General features: G+C 45.2%; 1 protein-coding gene across 1 annotated transcript in view; it reads left to right on the top strand.

Annotated features, from left to right (window-relative positions):
* Positions 1-3,560: 3,560 nt before the first annotated feature.
* Ppp2r3a (protein phosphatase 2 regulatory subunit B''alpha) overlaps positions 3,561-17,589 on the top strand; it is a 74,165-nt gene continuing 60,136 nt past the window's right edge. The window contains exon 1 of the mRNA XM_048334973.1: positions 3,561-3,678. The gene's annotated coding sequence lies outside the window, so the exon portion shown is untranslated. The remainder of the gene's footprint in view (positions 3,679-17,589) is intronic.

The following is a 17,589-nucleotide window of genomic DNA, read 5'->3' as shown; positions in this document are numbered from 1 at the left end:
AGGTACAAAATCTATAACTTCTGAGTTATTAAGTTTGTAAATAGAGTTTCAGATCTTATGAATATTGGTTTATTAGACTTGTAAGCTTGTTTGTTGAGTACATGAATTACTTCAGGGAATCAGATAGATGTTGAGTTTGAAATCTAAAAATTTTATCAAGCACACAAATGTTTAGAGAATTCATTTATTTATTGCCAGTCCTGGGGCTTCAACTCAGAGCCTGAGCACTGTCCCTGGCTTCTTTTTCTCAAGGCTAGCTCTCTACCACTTGGGCCAAGCGCCACTTCGGGCTTTTTCTGTGTATGTGCTGAGGAATCGAACCCCGGGCTTCATGTATTTGAGGCAAGTACTCTACCACTAGGCCATGTTCCCAGCCCCCATTTAGACAACTTATAAGCTAACTTTAAACTGTAACAGAAGAGTACAAAAATATACTAAGATTTGGTAATAAAAATGTATTTTAAAACTAAGTACTTTGTATAAAATGGACATTAATTAAGCGAAGATGGCTCTACATAGGTTTTTATTGTTTGTTTCTGTTTGTGCTGATGGTGGGACTTGAACTTTGGGCCTTGTGTTTTCCAGTGGCTTTTTAGCTCAAGGCTAGTAGTGCTAGACACTTGAGCTTCACCTTCACTTTTGGCTCTCCGCTGGTTAACTGGAAATAAAAATCTCAGGAATTTGTCTGCCTTTGAGCTATCATCCTCATGTCTCAGCCTCTGAAATAGCTGGTTTTGATTTACCTTTCCATGTGCAAAAACCTGACTCATGGGCTAGGAATGTGGCTTAGTGGTAGAGTGCTTGCCTTACATGCACGAAGCCCTGGGTTTGATTCCTCAATATCACATACACAGAAAAAAATCAGAAGTGGCGCTGTGGCTCAAGTGGTAGAGCGCTAGCCTTGAGCAAAAGAAGCTCAGGCCCTGATTTCAAGCCCCCAACTGGCAAAAACAAACCAACAAACCTATCTCACACATTAAGAAATGTAGATGACAAAATAGTGAAAGATTACCTTCTTGCAATACAGGGTCTCACACATGGACATGCACAAAACTCCTTAACTTGCAGACAAGAAAAAAAATAATCATAAAAACCAAGCATTTTAAATACCCTACTATAGTTCTTCCTCTATTTTGTTTGACAGATGGAGTCTGAAATACTGAATTTAGACTTGTGATTTTGATTTGAAATGTGGGGTGTTTAGTCAATTTACATTTGATGTGATTAGTGAAGTGGTTTGTTTTAAATCTACCACCTGGAGAACTTTTTAGATCTGTGAGTACAATCAGATCTCATACAAGTGAGACAATAGACAATAAGGTCTATTTAGTGATACATAGTGAAATATTTATAGGTAAAATAAAGTACTGCTTGTGATTTTTTTTCAGAAAAAGATGAAGGCAAGGATACAGATGAAACAAACTGGTCATGAGATGGTAATAGTTAAAGCTGAGTGATGGTGGCATAGTGGTTCATTAATATTTTATTTCTGCACTTGGCATTTTATGCTTTCACAACGAAAGTATTTTTCATAACTTAAAAAAATGCTCTAAGAAGACTTAACCCTATATTCTCCCTATCCCATAAAATTAATTTTGCTATTTCTTTGTCATCATAATAAATGAAAATATTAGTTTATTTTCAAATATTTCTCCAGCCTTTGATCATATGCCCCTTAATAGCAAAGACTAGGCCTTGGTTTTGTTTTGTTTTTTTAATATTGTTTACAAAATAGTTGTGAATTGGCCCAATTCACCAAGGCGCTCATGATCCAGGAACTGATTCCACACTGGACTGAATCGAATTTCCAGGCAAGAACTATGTCCTTTAGACATTCACCTTATATTCTGTACAAACGTATGGCAAAGGGGTCTAATAAAAAAACAACACTCAGGTAATAAAGCTGTCAAGACAAACCAAGAATCGAGGTTGATGGGGTCAGCAGTATTGAAATTATTTTATGGTTCACGGTGTTATTTCCCTTTCTTACAAGTATGAACTGTGACCTCTGCAAAGTCCGGCCTAGCCTATCCTCTCAGGCTCCTCTAGCTCAGATAAGATAGGAGATGCCTGCTACGGGGCTTTTAAAATGGACAAGCAAGTTGGGTGCTGATGGCTCGGGCCTGTCATCTTAGCTACCTCAGGAGGCTGACATCTGAGAATCATGGTTCCGAATCCAGTCCAGGCAGAAAAGTCTTAGGACTCCACTAAAACAAACTGCTGGGGGCGGGGGGGGTTTGGGAGTAGAGCCGGAAAAGTAGAGCTATGGCTCACGTGGTAGAGCTCTAGCCTTGAGCAAAAGCAGCTCAGGGACGGCTCCAGGTGCTGAGTTCGAGCCTCAGGAGGGACACCACGTTAATATGCCCAGCAACAAAATAAAACGGTGGTGGGGGTGTTGAGGGTGGGATTGGGGGGGTTGGGGTGGGATTGGGGGTGGGGGGGTTGGGGTGGGGGGGGCTGGGGCAGGGATGTTGGGGTGGGGTGGTTGGGGCAGGGATGTTGAGGGTGGGAGTGTTGGGGTGGGATTGGGGGTGGGGGGGTTGGGGTGGTTGGGGCAGGGATGTTGAGGGTGGGAGTGTTGGGGTGGGATTGGGGGTGGGGGGGTTGGGGTGGGGTGGTTGGGGCAGGGATGTTGAGGGTGGGAGTGTTGGGGTGGGATTGGGGGTGGTGGGGGGGTGGGGGTGTTGGGGTGGGGGTGTTGGGCGTGGGGTCTTGGGGGTGTTGAGGGTAGCGGTGTGAGGGTGGTGATGTTGGGGGTGGAATTGGGGGTGGTGGGTGTGTGTGGAACCCGGTGGGGTGTGCGTGTGTGTAACTCGGGGCCCGGGCCTGGTCCCCTTGGCGGGGTTAGGGTTCCAGGCCTCGCGGCGTCACCGGCCCACTTCCGGTCCTCTGCCGGCCGGCTGGCGAAAACAAGTCTCACAGACTTTTCAGCCTGGGCTGCTTTCGAACCTCGAACCCCGGGGGTCTCTCAGGTTCCCGAGGAGTGCGCGAAATGAGGCCTCCTCGGGTGCGAGAGGCCTAGAAGGATCCATGGGACCCGGTCCCCCCCACACCCCCACCCCCGAGGGCCCCTGCAAAGGTGGAGAAAAGACCATGGTGCTAAGGAGGGTGACAGAAAAACCAGGGCCGCCGAACAGCCTTCACCTTCCGTGGTCGCGTCCTTCGCCGAGCCGCCACCGGGCCGGGGCGCGTGCCGCCGGGCGGGCTCATCCCGGCCCGTCCCCTCGGAAAGCCCCGCGCCTCGCGGGGGCGTGTGGGGCGGGGCCTGGCGCGCGAGGGGGCGGAGCCTGGCGCGCGAGGGGGCGGGGCCTGGAGGGGAGCCCAGGAGGGGCGGAGCATTCGGGAGCTGCTAGAGGGCGGGACGACGTAGGGGGCGGAGTCTGTCTGAGGGGTGTGGCCTAGCGCAGGGGGCGGGGCGCCAAGCCCTGAGCGGAGGGCGGGACTGCAGGGAGGCGGCGACGACCGGCTGCAGCGGCGGCGGTGGCGGCGGAGGCTGTGGTAGCCGTGGCGGCGAGCGGCGGCGGCGGCGGCGGGCGGGCGGGCGGGGCGCGCTGGGGCCTCGGGCTCCTCACGAGTGCGCGGTGTTTGGCGGCGTTCACGAGAGCCCGCAGGCCCGCGAGCGCGCGTGTGCGGCGGCGAAGCGCGGCGGTGGCCGGCCGTCAGAGGAGGAGCTCCGAGGTAGGCGCGCGCGGCCTGCAGCCCTCCGAGACCCCCCCCTCCCCTGGTGGGGCGGTGCGGCGTGGGGGCGGGCGGGTATGGGGGAGAGGCGGGGCCCGGCCGGGCCTGGCCTGGCCTGTGGGGCCGCGCGGGGCGCCTGGCCCGGGAGGAGGAGGGGGGGGAGTGGGAGGTGTGGGGAACACCAGCCCCGGGGCTCCTTGTGGTGGAGCAGGAGGCCGGGAGGGAGGACGGCCCGGCGCCTCCCACTTCTTGGGGTTCCCCAGCCGGGCCCCCCCAACCCCCTCCCCACGGAGTCCCGGGGCAACTTGTACCCTGGCGAGCTTGGCAGGAAAGCAAATGCCAGCGTTCTGGAAGAACCGAGAGTCACGTCGGTCGCAGTTAGACGCTGAGGCTTTATTTTCCCTCCCCGCCCCCCTGCCCAGCCTCGGCCCACGACGACGACGAGGACTACTTGGCCAAAGAAGGATGTGTCACTGACTCCCGGATTGGGGAGGGGAGGGGAGGAGGAGGAGGAGGTGGTGAGAAAGGCGGGATCCCAGCCCCTCCCCCCGGGGCGGAGGACTGGGGTACCTGAAACAAAGGTAAACTGAGGCCTGGTGGGGACACTCGTCCTCTCCCCTCCCCGTCCCTGTATTGCTCGAATCGCTGCTGTGATCTAAATGGCCTGGATGGGTCTCCCTCCTTTCCCCCTACCCCACCCTATCCCCCTCACCACCACCCCCTCCTCCCCCCACCCCCCACACCACCAGGCCACCGCCTCCGAGGGGGCGTTCTCCTCTGGGACGTCTCGATGGAAACCAGCTGGCCGGGGTTGGAGTTGATATTGAATCAGAACTCTGTGTTGTGTTCATTATTTCCACTGGGCTCTGAAGCCTAAAGAAATGGTATCTCGTGTTAATAACGATCTGGGGGGGAGGGGGGGAAATGGAGAGATTGTGGTGGGGAGAGACATAAACTGTTGTAGGTAAATTATAAGGTATTTTCTGATTAGGACATGATCACAGATCACCAAGCCAAATCTTACTGTGTAAGCAGGAAAGGGAAGGATTTGTCCTGTCTTTCCAAATAAACGTTCCTCCTACAGATTTTCATTAGGCACAACACATCACACACACACACACACACATACACACATACCCCACACACATGCACCCACACTCCACAACCTTTCTCTTTGTTCTGTCTTAATGTCAGGCCTCAATTTCTTGTCAACACAGCACCCAGCTCCAAGACCCTAAGAATTGCCATACTAGGTCAGACCATGGGCCTCCAGCACAGCCGGTGGCAGGCTTGTGTTGCAGGAAAGGCTTGTGTTGCAGGAAAACACTAGGTTTCTTCCCTAGTGGTGCTGTTAAAAAATGATCTCAGTTTCTTTCATGGTCTCCATGACTTCTAATGAAAGCCTTTATAATCCACACACACACATACACATTTACGTTGATTGCTTCCAAATGGCTCTTGAAATGTCTGTTGGAAGAACTTGTATCATGAGACACTTGTGGGCGAAAAAAAAATACTTGATTCTTTTTATACAATCTTAGAGTTGCCTTTTCTCTTTCTTTCCTTTCTTGCTTTAATAGAGCTTTGGAGAAATTGGCCAGGGCCAACTTGTCCTTGATGGCTATTTTTGGGCTCAAACCCAACTTTACCTGCTAACACCCTGAACATTAAGAAAGTAATGATTTATTTGTACTCATAAGATTTACATATTTTAAAATGCAAGTGCACCTGCTAGAGAGTAGAAGACTTTTCTGATTTTATGATCTGAATTTATTTGGCCTTCATGTTTAGCTGAAACCAACAGTCCTAAAAGAAAAAGATGGTTGGTCTAGGAGGGAGTAAAGGTGGGCTGGAAGTGTGGCTCAAGAGATAGAGCTCTTACTTGGCTAAGCATAGGACCCTAAGTTGAAATCCCCATATTGTCAAAAGAAAGGGAGTAAAGTTGCTAGGGAATTACTCTTGAAGAGAGTAATTGTTCAAACCATAACTGTTTTGATGTGTGTGCCAGTCCTGGGGCTTGAACTCAAGGCCTAACTACTATCTCCGACAGGCCTTTGTCCTCAAAGCTAGCACTCTACCACTAGAACCACAGCTCCACTTCTGGCTGTTTGGGGCAAGGGGGTAATTAATTGGAGGTAAGAGTCTCACCGACTTGTTTTCCTTGGCTGGCTTTGAACCACAGTCCTCAGATCTTAGCCTCCTGAATTGCTAGAATTACAGGCAAGAGCTACCACCAGTGTCCTGCTTCAAACCATAACTTTTAAATTCCTCACTAGTCTGGCGCTGCCACCTTTTAGCAAGCAAAGGAAGCTTTATTTCCACGGAAGCTTTTTATGACACCTCTTCAATTCTTCCTTCTTAAAACAACCCACAAGTGCCGGTAGTAAAATTGACCACTGTCACTCCCCTTTTCACTTTTGATAGTATTGGGGTTGCAACTCAAGGGCTTGAACTGGCAAGTCGTCTACTACTTGAGCCACAGTACACAGATGCACACCAGACCTTTTTGCCTTAGTTTATTTTTCAGATAGGATCTTGTAGCTGGAATTACAGGAGTGCACCACCACATATGGCCCTTGGCCACCCTCTGAGTCAGGGTTTTTCATTGGTGACACTATTTTAAAACCTACGACTTGCTGGGTGCCAGTGGCTCACACCTGTAATTCTGTAACCACCCAGGAAGCTGAAATCTGAGGATAAGAGGTTCGAAGCCAGCCTGGGAAGGAAAGTCTGCGCAACTCTTATCTCCATTTAATCAGGGAAAATTCAGAAGTGGAGTGCGCAACTCTTATCTCCATTTAATCAGGGAAAATTCAGAAGTGGAGCTATGGCTTAAGTGATAGAATGCTACCTTTGAGCAAAAAAGCCAGGGACAGCACTCAGGCCCTGAGTTAAAGCCTCAGGACTGGGGCGTGCGCGCACACACACACATGCATACACATGCCAGATGTCCTCTTGGAAGGAGACTGTTGTCCTTAGGTGAGAGCCACTGTGATAAACTGCTACCTTTAGCGCTGGGATACTGCATTGTCCTCCTTTGCCTAGGTGTTGATTTCCTAGGTGTTGCTGTCATCATTTACTCCGCAAGTATCAGAAGGCCTACTTCCCAGCTTCATGCTAGGTTAAGTGTAACAACGCCATGGTGGAAACCCGTAATGCCATCGCTGAACAGGAACCTGTACTCTCAAGAGAACGGTGGATGTGTACGTGTCCATGTAGAATTAGACAGTTAACCTCGTCGCAGCTAAGTTCTGGAAGGAGAAACATGGGTAGTTGTTCTGTGTACCCAGCATGTAGGTATTGATCTAGTTTGCAAAGTAAGGAATGTTCCCCTGAGGGAAATGAGCTTTAAGACAGCCTCTGAAAGGGGAAACCTGGAGTTACTAGGTGAAGCTTAGGGGAACAGTCTTCCAAAAAAAGGGGGGAGGGGGTGGGAACCAGGCATGAAGACTGGTGGGCAGGCAGAGGGAATAAATAGCCAACTCAGGGCCTGGGCACTATCCCTGAGCTTCTCTTGCTCAAGTCTAGCACTCTACCACTTGAGCTGCAGCGCCACTTCTGTTTTTTCTGTGTATGTGGTACTGAGGAATTGAACCCAGGGATTTATGTATGCTAGGCAAACATTCTATCACTGAGCCACGTTCCCAGCCCCAATAAATAGCCTTTCTGAGGAACCAGAACCCATGTGGCTGGCGCATGGAGAATGATGGGGTAAGCTGATGCAGACCAGGCTGGAAAGTAGGCAGAAGCTGTCTGCTATCAGGGACTCCTCAGTCCAGCACTCCTCAGCATCCTGGAGAATCTTGAAACAGTACAGGTGCCTGGATCTTTCTCCAGCCCATTATATCAGAATGTCTTCTGTGGGTAGTAGTCCTCTGTATCCCTCCATTTTTCCCAGACTGTCTAAAGGGGTGACCATTGATCTTGGCTTTGAGTATCATTATAGACTTTTTTTTTGCAAGGATGCAGGAAAATAGATGTCTTTTTTTTCTCCTGTTTATACACTGGACTCTGTTCTCTTAAAAGTGTCTTGGGAGCCAGGTGCTGGTGGCTCATGCTCGTAATGCTAGCCACTCTGGAGGATGAGATCTGAAGATCACAGTTCAAAGCCAGCCCACACAGGAAAATCTATGAGACTCTTTCCTTCAAGTTGCCATCAAAAAGCCAAAATAGAACTGTGTCTCAAGTGGTAGAGTACTAGTCTTGAGCACAAAAGCTCAGGGACAGCACCCCAGGCCCTGAGTTCAAGCCCTAGGACCAGTGCAAAAAAAAAAAAAACAAGTATCTTGGTAATCTCCATTTTGATACATAATTTCCCTTAATTTTGATGATTGTGTAGTTATTTTACTGTGTGGGTATGCCACACACAATTTAAGGGTTCTTTTATTGAAGGGCATACATATGTATTGAAGGACATGTATATGTTTCTAATGTATTCTACTTTGAATATGCTTATTTACATATGTCTCAATATATTTGTAGTATAAGTTGCTGGAAGTAGAATTGTTGGATCAAATATGGGTACCTGTATACATGTGGGTGTGGTTGTGTTCGCAGATATCTGTGTTTGTAAACAGTCATTGATTTGGAAGGAAGCCCAAGTGAGTATAGTGGCAGTGTTTGGTTTTGCTTTGTTGTTTGGTTTTGTTTTTTCCTTTGGGAAGGGGACAGAAAGGGAGAGAGGAAGTGTGAGCAAATGCAGTCATGCTATTCAGTAGACATTATGTAGGAAAAGACCTGTGTAACTTGTGGGCAGGGATAGGAGGGGGAAACTGGAAGAAAGCAAAGGAAAAGAGTGACACTGTACAAAAAAAAAAAAAAAAAGAAATGTACACATTACCTGAGGTATGAAATGGTAATTCCCCCTCTGTGTAAGCCTTAATAGCAATAGTAAAATTATGTTTTAACAAAAAGTGAATGTGGGAGACACTGGCCTCATTAAGGTTGCCGTGTTTAACAAAGCTAGAGAGAAGTACGTATATGCATAACATACAGGTAGGAGGCATAGTTGATAGGATTGGATGGCTGATACGGTAAAGGTGTTGAGGGGAAGAATCGTAGGGTTCTGGCTTGCCTTGTGAGGTTAATGGCAGAGTTACCTGAAACAGAGCCTTGTAAGGACAGCTTGCAGATGCATTGAAATCACAGTTCCTATTGGGATGCTAAGATTTTCAGTGTGCGTCACAAAGCATTTTACAATGCAGACCCAGAGCCCAGAGGAAAGGGCAGAACTGGAGCATACAATTTTTTTTTTCATGTGAAATGAAGGGCGTGGGTAAATTACCCAAGGCAGAGGTTGCAAGCCAGTAAGTAGTCCAGCACGGATCTAGCTTGCAGATGTTTCGTTTTGCCCATGCAGTTGCTTTGTTATTTGGTTCGAACTCAGTTGCTAGGGTTTTTGAATCTGAAGATTTCCCATGAAAAATCCAGTTTGGTGTGTCCCTTAAAAATTGAGGCTATCACGGTGGACGTGATAGTACATGCCTCTAATCCCAACACTTGGGAGACCAAAGCAGGAGCCCTGGGGCTACAGAGTAAGGCAACAGTGATTGGTGCTGAGTCACACTAACCCTAGCTACTTTCTAAGTCACTACCATTCCTTAAACCATGCCTGGCTTGCATCATCAGAGCCTACTATTCCCTAAACCATGCCTGGCCTGCATCACGGGTTTACTTCTCTGAGTCTGCACTTTTGCATGTATAATGTCTGGTCTACAAGAGTGATGTGTATCTTGGTTTATATATTGGAATCACTGAATGATTCATGCTGGGTCTTATCTAAAAGGGAAATGGGTATTTTTGTTTACTTGGTCTCTAAATTATGGCCTTTTTTGTGGAAGATAGGGTACTGAAATTTTAACTCAGGACTTTGTACTTGCTAAGCAAGTGATCTCCCACTTAAGCCACACTCTCTAGGCCATTTTATATTTTGTTATTTTTCAGATAGGGACTCAAGTTTTTGCCCTGATCAGCTTGGATTATAATCTTCCTACCTATACCTCCTACACAGATAGCTGAGGTTACAGGTATGCACCAACATACCAATTTATTTATTGAGATGAAGGTGTCACTCACTTTTTTTCCCCAGACTGGCCTTGAACTTTGATCCTTCTAATCTGTGCCTTACGAGTGGCTGGAATTACAGGCGCAAACCACTCTGCCCAGCCTTAGCCTTGGAGTTTTACAAAGTCCTCAGTGATTGTACTGAGCACTGGGAGTTGAGAACCACTGACTGGAATTTGCAAAATAAGGCTTAGCTTCAGTTGGTGGAGAAGGGAAGCTCAGGTAGGGAATACGAAGTGAACAGAGAGGTACAATGGAATAGCACCTCGATTTTAGCTCAGGTATGTCAACTTAACTGAATATACTCTACCATGTTTTTAATTAGATGGTACAGAATCGGTTTATTTGCATGATTACAGATATGCCATGTCTAATGGGAGCACTTCAAGAACTGTCAAGTAATTCTTGATTATTTTTTTCTTTAAATGCTGTCTTTAGAATCTAATTCTCATTTAAAGTGTGTCGTCAAAAGCAAAGGAAAGGTATGCTTTCAGAAGAGCTATCAGGTAAAGATATGGACTAAAAAATCTTGACTTTAGCAGGATGAAGTCTTGACCTCAGAAAGAGCCATTATAAACTTCTGGAAGAGGCAGAAGCCTGAAGAAAATGACAAGTCAGGAAATGGGAATGGTTAAAGTTCAAAACATCTGTTGGGAAGGGGCTTGGGGCCTTGCGCATGCAAGTCAGTGGCTCTATCTGCAGTGTCTATACTGAGCTATATCCCTAGCCCAGTTCAAAATCCTTTTAAGAAGTTTGCCCCAAAAGATAAAGGAAGAGACTGGCGGTAGGGCCAGGTGTCTCATATACCCCACATGGTAGATGTTCAGTCTGTCTGTAACCAAACACTTCAACTTTCCAAGGAGGTAGTTTATTACATTCAGATTATCTAACTACCCCATCTTAGAGGGGATTTGCTTGAAATCTGTTTTAGAGACTGTGCTTTTATAACTAAGGAGATATTTTGTCAGGACCCTTACGATTCCTGCAGGGGCTGATTCAGTGTTTGTAATTAGGGTCTAAGTTTCTTGCATATCTGGAAAAAGCATGGAACTCCCAAAAGCCAGCAATGATCTGGGCTCCAGAGATCCTGACATCATCCTCCATTGAAATGACAAACAAAGACCAGATTGTTGGCGTGTTGAAAATGGAGTACTTTGACTGTGTTTCAGGAATGTGTATCTAACTGTCAGATCCCCAAGAACAGTTTTGGTAGTTGTATTGTTTTATTTTTTTCCCAGTTAACTTGATGCTATAGCTTGGTGGCTGAAGGATATGGATATAAATTGGAGGCATAGGCCCTCCTTGAGTTTAGAGACAAGAGCACCAAACAAACCATAGTTTCCAAAAGTTAAGAGGTAGGGTTAGAGTCACCATCTAGGGTGGGTGCTCAGGTAAACAGCTACAACCACTGTCTCCTATCTGTTTCTGCTCCACTGAACAGAGGATGTGTGGCGTTTTTGTTTTTACGTTGTGAGTTCTCCTGTTTTTAAGACAGGGTTTCACTTTGTAGCCCAGTCTAGCCTCAAACTCATATCCTCCTGCTGCAGCCTCCCAAGTGTTGAGACCAGATTCCAAGCTTGTGCCATCATTGCCTGGAACCACAAGAGGACAAAGGTCAGCTTTGTGCTTCCTATTCCTCAGAGTTGTGGCCTACCAGCAGAACAGAAAACATGAAGAAGAGATTGGAAAATGCCAAAGATTATTAGTGAAGAATGGCGTTTAACAGTTGAGAGTATAAATCTTACTGCTCTACTCTCAGAAGAAGTATCTTCTGAGGGACCAGCATTCATAGCTATCATTAGTTCACTAGATAGGTGAATTGTGGTTAACTTTTTTTTTTTTGGCCAGACCTGAGGCTTGATTTCAGGGCCTGGGCACTGTCTCTGAGCTTCTTTTGTGCAAGGCTAGCACTCTGCCACTTGAGCCACAGCGCCACTTCTGGCTCTTTCTGTCTATGTGGTACTAAGGAATCAAAACCAGGACTTAATGTATCCTAGGCAAGCACTCTACCGTAAGACACACTCCCAGCCCATCAGTACTGCTTTCTTTGGCTAAAAAATGTTCTATTGTATGGATATACCACTTTTTTTTTTCTGGGTAGAAGTCTTGAACTCAGGGCCTGGGTTCTGTCTCTGAGCTTTTTGCTCAAGGCTAGCACTCTACTACTTTGAGCCATGGCACCACTTCCTGTTTTCTAGTGGTTAATTGGAGAGGACAGACTCATGGGCTTTTCTTTTTTTTTTTTTTTTTTGCCAGTCCTGGGGCTTGGACTCAGGGCCTGAGCACTGTCCCTGGCTTCTTTTTGCTGAAGGCTAGCACTCTACCACTTGAGCCACAGCGCCATTTCTGGCTTTTTCTATATGTGTGGTGCTGAGGAATCGAACCCAGGGCTTCATGTATACGAGGCAAACATTATTGCCACGAGGCCATATCCCCAGCCCTCATGGACTTTTTTGGCTGGCTTCAAACCTCGATCCTTGAATCTCAGCCTCCTGAGTAGCTAGGATTACAGGTGTGAGCCACTGGTGCCCAGCTGATATACATTTTGTTTATTCATTAGCTGAGGGCTTTTGCCTCATTTGTAACTTTTGGCTCTTCCAAATAGTGAATCAGTTCTTTGTTTTTTAATTTTTATTTTATTATTGTTATTATAAAGGTAATGTACAGAGGGGTTACGTGAGTCAGATTTTGTTACATAAATCTGTTATATAAGTCAGATAATGAGTGCATTTTTTTTGGACTGTGTCACTCTTTCCCTCATCCTCTCCTAGTTCTTTTTTTATTAGCATTTATTAGTTGTATAAGGGAGATTTCATCAGTGAATCCCTTACTCTCCTCTGGACTCTTCGTCAGCATTGTACACTGTTGATGGATCCTTTCTTTGAAATGCTTCCTTAACTTAGCTTCTAGAACACTCTTTCTGTCCCTTGATTTCACTTCACGCTCTTTTCTCAGGCATTTGCTAGATCATTGTTCTTTTCCTGACTTCTAAAAGTTAAAACGCTGCTGGCCTCAATCTCAAACCTCTGTTCTTACTATGGACTCTGTTCCCTTGGTATTTCACCCAGGCTTGTGACTTTAAATGCCATCTCTAGACCAATACCTGTACACCAGGGGCCACCAATTTAGATCTCCAAAGTTACATCTGAACCCAGATTGTCCCCAAGAACATTTGAACCCCATACTCACGTGGCAAAGTGCCAGCTTGACATCTGTACCTCTTAAAACACACTCCCGATCTTCCTCTCCAGAACCTACTCTCTCTATAGCCTTTCCCATCTCAGTAAGTAGCATTCATTCTTCTAGTAGTTGAAAACCTTAGTGTCATCTTTGATTCTCCTTCACCCTGGGTTTGGTTTGTCAGCGAATCCTGTTGAGTCGACCCAGATTGGGACACCCCCACTCTTCCACTGCTCCCACTTGCCCAGACCACTGTTATCATCTGCCCTGGGTTATTGCAGCAACCTGACTCTTCCCTGCTTGTGCACTTCCTCTGCTACAGCTTGCTGTCAACATAGCATCTAAAGCTTTTAACACTCTTTTTTTTTTTTTTTTTTTTTTTTGGCCAGTCCTGGGCCTTGGACTCAGGGCCTGAGCACTGTCCCTGGCTTCTTCCCGCTCAAGGCTAGCACTCTGCCACTTGAGCCACAGCGCCGCTTCTGGCCGTTTTCTGTATATGTGGTGCTGGGGAATCGAACCTAGGTCCTCGTGTATCCAAGGCAGGCACTCTTGCCACTAGGCTATATCCCCAGCCCCTAAAACTTTTTTGTTCTTTTTTTTTTTTTTTTTGGCCAGTCCTGGGGCTTGGACTCAGGGCCTGAGCACTGTCCCTAGCTTCTTCCTGCTCAAGGCTAGCACTCTGCCACTTGAGCCACAGCGCCGCTTCTGGCCGTTTTCTGTATATGTGGTGCTGGGGAATCGAACCTAGGGCCTCGTGTATCCGAGGCAGGCACTCTTGCCACTAGGCTATATCCCTGCTTTTAACACTCTTAAAAGCAAGTTCTCCACTCAGAGGCTTTACACTTAACCTCCAACACCCCGCCCCCCAATCTGAACTCCCCTTTATTGCTCTGACCTCATTTCTTCCTCCTCTGTCTTGTACTTGTCTTGTTCCCGTCACAAATAGTACCTTTCACTTTCTCCCGCAAGGCTGGTATGTTCCTGCCTCAGGACCTTTGCATTCTTCCTAATTAAAGCATCTTGCTCAACTCATTTCCCTCAGGTCTTTGGTAACTTTGCCCAGTGCTCCCAACTCCTTTCCCTTCAGATCTTCTGAATATTTCTCCCAGTCTACTCCCCAAGACAGAGCAGTTGAGCTATCCCTCTTTCCCTCGTTCTCCTGTTCATTTTTACACTTTTCATTGGATCAGAGACTTCCGATTAAAAGAGACGTTTGCAAACTTACCTATGAGATCAGAAACTAAAAGCGGAGCGGAGCAGAGCGGCTGTGCCTGGGGATGCCATGGAGGCCTTAGGAATAAGCACAGCATGCTGCCCCTTCGTTCAGTAAATCATGGGCATATTTGGCGTCTCTCAGTACTAGCACTGAGTGCCATAATAAACGTCGTTACAGTGAGCTCCGTGATCCTGTCATGCGGATGTTCCCGGAAGCATTGTGTAGCGTTTTTGTCTTCTCTCAGCTTGGTACGTATGCACTGGCAATCTTCGTATTTGTTTTCTGGCAGATCTGAGTGGAGCCCCCTCGTTTCTGGCAGGGTGTGGGGCCCCCATGATGGATGAAGAGTGTGCTGGTTCTCCTGTGATAGCCCTAAAGGGAAGGGCAACAACACGACCAGTGATGGGTCTCTCTGTACCGGCATCATCAGCTTTCCCTGCAGGCCTCCCTGTGGGCCTTGTAGGGGGGTTGGTGTTATTAAAGGATGCAGTGCTGGGCTGGGAATATGGCCTAGTGGTAAAGTGCTCGCCTCGTATACATGAAGCCCTGGGTTCGATTCCTCAGCACCACATATATAGAAAAAAGCTGGAAATGGTACTGTGACTCAAGAGCTAGAGTGCTGCTAGTCTTGAGCAATTGTCCTCCCTCTACTTTTAACTATATATTATTTCTATTGAAATTTTAACCAAACAGCTGTTATATAAATATACCCTCCTCACCTCTGTTCTTTTCCTAGATGAGCTAATTTCCTAGATGGCAAAGAAGTGGATAAATGAATACGGTTTCACATAGTGATAATAGTGCAGTGCAGAAAATAAACCAGTGCTTTTCCTGTAAAAGGAGTTCTGGGATTAACTATATTTGTCTCTCTATTTTAAATATTACAGCAGTGAATCCTTGTACTTGTGCAAATGTATTTGTAGTACAGTCTGATATCCCAGAATTATAATAGATATCGCCAGTGTGGTTCCTAAAGTGTCTGAACAATATCACATAAAATATATAATGTTTCTTTTTTTAGCTGAAAAGATATTTATATTACTCTTTATATTTTTATTTTCAAGTAATTTTACAAAGGGGTTGTCATTCAACAAATAACTATAAGTACATTACTTTTTAGTTACACTAGTGGCATTGAATATAGTTGCTTTATGAAAAAAAAATTAATGTCAGGCTACAAGTCCTAAATACCCTTAATAGTTTGCATATATATCTTTCTCTTAAAAGTTGTATAAAATATTATCTTATCTCACTGTTTTTATCTTTCCCTTTTTTATTTTTTTTGGGGTGGTGGTGGTCTTGAACTCAGGACATGAGCACTGTCCTTCAGCTTCATTTTGCTCAATACTGGTGCTCTACCACTTGAGACACAGTGCCACTTCTGGCTTTTTGGTGGTCTATTGGCCATAAGAGTCTCATGGATTTTCCTGCCCTGGCTTGCTTTAAACCTCAATCCTCAGATCTCAGCCTCTTGAGTAGCATGAGCCATGAATGCCTGGCTTCCTTTTTGAATTCTTTTTTTCCACTCGGTCATGGGGCTTGAACTCGGGGCTTGGACATTGTCTCTGAGCTCTTTTGCTCAAAGCTAGTGCTCTACCACTTGAGCTACAGTGCTACTTGTGATTTTCTGGTAGTTAATTGGAGAAAAGAGTAGCTAGGATTGCAGGTGTGAGCTACCAGCGCCTGGTCCTTTTTGAAATTTTTAGTGTACACTGTGTGTGTATGTTACAGTTATAAACATCTTGATATGTATTTACAGTGTGTCAAATCAAATTTGAGTGACTGGTAGATCTGTCACCACAGTGTTTGTTATTTCTTTATGGGAAGAACATCCAAAGCCATCTCCTAGCTATTCTGAAACAGACAGTATCTTACTGTTAATTGCCCCTCAGTCCATATTACTGTAATAGAACACTGAGGTTAAATATATTTGTGACTTTTGGTGTTATTTTCTGTCTTCTGAGTGGCATAGCAGATACTACTACTTATGTCCCGTGACCCATTCTTCCTTTGTCTTTGGAAATAGGAACATCAGCTCATAGCCGAAACTATTGCTGCTCATCTAGAAGACTCAGAGCTAAGTATAAGCATGTAAGTTGTAGCTAATGGCATATAAGCAGAAGAGTTAGATGTGAAATCCCCCTCCCTGAGAAACTGCACTGTTAGAATATGCTTTGTGAATACACCAAGATTTTTCTCATTTATTTTCTCAGTATTTTTTTATGCTCACACTGAATCTGTTCCATGTTTTTTTTCCCCAAATTGAATTTCATATTTTACTCTTCCATTAGGTTTCTTTAAATTGTTTTTTCTTCTTGCCCTGACAATTGCATTCTTCCATATGTAGTGCCTTCTGTAGTTTCCATTTCCCTCCTGTTGATTTAATCTCACAAGTCATTTGCTTGTTTGTTTTTTTAAATTAAGCTTTATGTTTGGTCTTATGACATGCTCTATGTATCATTCTCGTTTTTTTAAATTAAGCTTTATGTTTGGTCTTATGACATGCTCTATGTATCATTCTACTTCTGGATATGATGCCATTTGTGAATATCCTTTTAATTATGTGCAATCAGTTTTATTATTGAACAAATTCATTTTCTTAATTGTACTCAGAAAGTTTGGTAGGTATAGTCTGAAGTTCAAATAGGTGACATTAAAACATGTTATCAAACAATGTTATTTGTTGTATTTTAGAAGCTAACTCTAAATTTTACTCCATTAACTTTATTATAATTTTGTTTTATATGGCTGTTTTGAGTCTCATAGCTTCATCATTTTCTAGGCCTTCATTGTTTTCTAGGCCTTCTCAAAGACAAAATGGGGTTTAAAAGAACATCACTTTGTACAGATTTTGTCTTCCTCTTTCTCTCCCTTTCTCCCTTTTTCCCTCCTTTTCTTATACCTACTGAGATCTTAGACAAACCTAGCATTAGGAAGAGATTCAGGTAGTATCTACCCAAGGTTCTATAATATAAACATAGCATGGGATGAAAGAATTTTGTTATTAGAGAAACCCGTCACAGTTCTTATACTTTCAGCGTAATGTGATCAAGGTTTTTAAACTTCTCTCAGTTTCCTCATCTGTGGTGTAGATATAATATTAACTTCAGTGGAGGCATAAGACTGCAATTAGATGATGTGCTCAACACAATCCTAGTACTGCGTAGTATAGCCATGTACCACACACTATTTCATTCAACACTGGATTGTATATACAATGCTAGTCCTATAAGATTATAGTGAATGATCCTTTTAATGTTCTATTGAATCAAATTTGCAAGTATTGAGGATTTTGCATCTATGCTTATGAAGGAAACTTTTTTTTTTTTTTTTTTTTTTTTGCCAGTCGTGGACTCAGAGCCTGAGCACTGTCTCTGGCTTCTTTTTGCTCAAGGCTAGCACTCTGCTACTTGAGCCACAGCGCCACTTCTGGCCGTTTTCTATATATATGG

Source organism: Perognathus longimembris, chromosome 26 (genome assembly GCF_023159225.1).
Source record: "Perognathus longimembris pacificus isolate PPM17 chromosome 26, ASM2315922v1, whole genome shotgun sequence".
NCBI lineage: Eukaryota > Metazoa > Chordata > Mammalia > Rodentia > Heteromyidae > Perognathus > Perognathus longimembris.
Note: the sequence above shows the minus strand (reverse complement) of the source record. Positions and strands in the feature narration are given on the sequence as shown.